The sequence below is a fragment of the Thermobia domestica genome, chromosome 13, assembly GCF_964235325.1.
Source record: "Thermobia domestica chromosome 13, izTheDome1.hap1.1, whole genome shotgun sequence".
NCBI classification, from domain to species: domain Eukaryota; kingdom Metazoa; phylum Arthropoda; class Insecta; order Zygentoma; family Lepismatidae; genus Thermobia; species Thermobia domestica.
Genome location: NC_137466.1, coordinates 95,124,506 through 95,127,242, shown reverse-complemented (window position 1 = coordinate 95,127,242; position 2,737 = coordinate 95,124,506). Strand labels below are relative to the sequence as shown.

The window sequence follows — 2,737 nt, the reverse complement described above, 5'->3', positions numbered from 1 at the left end:
AGGTTGATATATTTGAATTTAACTTTCGCACTACCTAGGTATTTTTTGTACTGCGGACTATCATTGTGGGGGGGGGGAGGAGGGTAATTTGTACCCACCTGTTAAGTTAACAGCCAAATTCAGAAAAGTTGGGATATAGCTACATATTATAATGTCATCTAGAAATGACACTTCTAAATGTTAGCCACATCTCCTACCAACGGTTGAATAAAATTGCAAATTTGTGAGACACACTAAAGTTCAATTTGGTTCACCATAAGGTATACGCTTTAGCTAAACATGTCGAACAATAACATATTTTTCTACAATTTTAAAGAAAAGATTAGAAGAGTAATTACAAAAAAAAAAGAAAAAAAAAACATACTGTGGTAGGCAGAAAGTCCCCTGTCCCCCGTTTGTAGTGCGAGGAGTAATATTTAGTTTCTCACCAAATCTATGAATAAGCAGTCACTGCGCCATTTTAATGTGTATAACAAGGGGACACATCACATGAATATTTCACTGGACGCTACAGCAAGATTAACTCGATCGGATTCCCTCCAACACAAACTAAATATTATGTCACTTTTAAATAGACGGCAGTGCGTAAAGACAAAATCATTATTACATCACATTAAAATTAAAATTTATTCAATTATTCTATAATTGGAAATATATAATATTGCGAACTTAAAGAATATGTTACGTTAATAAACAAACTGAATTATAATTGGCTTTTTAAAGCTTTAATTAAGCTCACGTTAACAATAGAATTGGAAATGCATACTGAAATCTACAACTGACCTGCTTGTGGCGTCTCTTTATATGGTATCAACACTGTCCACGCGGGCATAAATTAACTCAATGTGAACGCGTTTCATGAACGTAATATGTAAAGAGAAGGGTCAGATGAGGAAATTTAACTATCATCACCATGAAGTCAGGTATCAACAAGAGATATCTATTTTAAGTATTATACTTTTCACATGTTTCAAGCTTGTATTTTATGATTTTTTTGTCACCCGTGAAATCAGCATTCCGTGTAAATGCACGTCTTGCATATACGGTGGCCCTGTTCGCAATACCACATGGACATTGGCAATGTTGTCACAGATGAGTAACTAGGCGAACATTAATAATTTACCTCATTTAAAGGTTTGTATAATCAAACATAATGAAACATCATTACAATGCCACGGAAATCACCAACGAATAGATAACATAAATAATGGTTGAAAAATTTCAAGAGACGGGATGAAGAAGATTGCAGCTTGCATCTCATGACGTACACTCATGTTCAAAATTATTGTCACATGTCTATAAATATGTTGTTATAGGAATATAATTTGATAATGAATTTACCCGGTATTTCTTATAATGTTAGTATGTGTATAATCGGCAAAGACATGTATGTGACAAATTTCATGTCAAAAAAGCAGTAAATAAAAACAATAAAACTTTCTTCTCCATTTAGCAACATTTTGTTTTACTCATTCTAATTTTCGTATTTATATTTCTTTTTCTATGAAATTTACCACAAATATACATTTCCTGATTATACACATAGTATGAGTATTAAAGGTACCCTGAAAAATCATTATCAAATTATATTCTTACACGAAGACAGTTATAGATATGCGATAATCATTTTGGACATGAGTGTACATACACAAAAACATAACATTGTGAATCTGAAACGATCTATTTTGTGAATCTGAAAAGAAACTAAATTAACACATGGCCTGATACTTTCCCTCCTTTACTATGTGTTATGCCTAATATAAGACTTAAACAAGATTTAAGTTACTCGCTGAGCAAAACAATGCGTTTTTTGTAAAATAATAATAATGATAATAATAATAATAATAATAATAATAATAATAATAATAATAATAATAATAATAATAATAATAATAATAATAATAATAATATAATTAATTTTTACAATAACCGTATTGTTTTGCTTAGCAAGTAGTTTAAATCGGATTTAAGTCTACTAAAGCAAAGATTGTACAATGGAAAATATTACAGCTAATATAAGAACATTTTAATTGATTATTTGGAGAATAATTGTATTTATTGATTCATAGATGGAGTTATTATATCAGATAAAAATTCAGAAAACAAAATAAAACCTTTGAGACGAGTACAGTATAGTTAAGATCTTCTAACTTCCTTACTTTTATTTCGCAGTTTGATTCCGGAGGACCATTAATTGTTGAAAGAACAGTTGTTTGCCTTTCGTCTTGGGGGTGCCGAAATATGAAGACATGTGTTCCTCCCGCCTAAACTACAAGATGTCATATTTCAGAGATTGGATTCGCAGGCACATAGAGTTTAGTACATCCCGATGTTACAAATTTACTAGTAATATGTGAAATATCTGTAGGAAAAACAGCAAAATAATGTTACTGAAAAAATATATTATTATGTAATGCTATTCATTTGTACAATGTAATTTATAAGCAATATCTACCGTACTAAGTTAAGTGAATATAAAATGTGTCAATTTGTAGAGATTTGTTCATTGTAATAAAATTGAATTTACTATTATCATACATAAATTCATTAGAACAACGTTCACAGAATTTTTTAAAAATGTAACCACATTCTACAAGAAAAATGTACGTATTATTATCGGCAAATATTTCCTCGTTATTAAAATGAAATTGCAAATGGGAGGAAGGCATTATTACATACTCAAACTGAAATATTTTCATTCTAAGGATGCTTAAATTTAACACAAAACTAATTTGCT

The 2,737-nt window shown here is 29.9% G+C and overlaps 1 long non-coding RNA gene across 1 annotated transcript in view; it reads left to right on the top strand.

The window, feature by feature from the left end:
* LOC145669239 (uncharacterized) overlaps nt 1-2,526 on the top strand; it is a 14,859-nt gene extending 12,333 nt beyond the window's left edge. The window contains exon 4 of the long non-coding RNA XR_014128173.1: nt 2,173-2,526. This is a non-coding gene — a long non-coding RNA (uncharacterized LOC145669239). The remainder of the gene's footprint in view (nt 1-2,172) is intronic.
* The last annotated feature ends 211 nt before the right edge of the window (nt 2,527-2,737 follow it).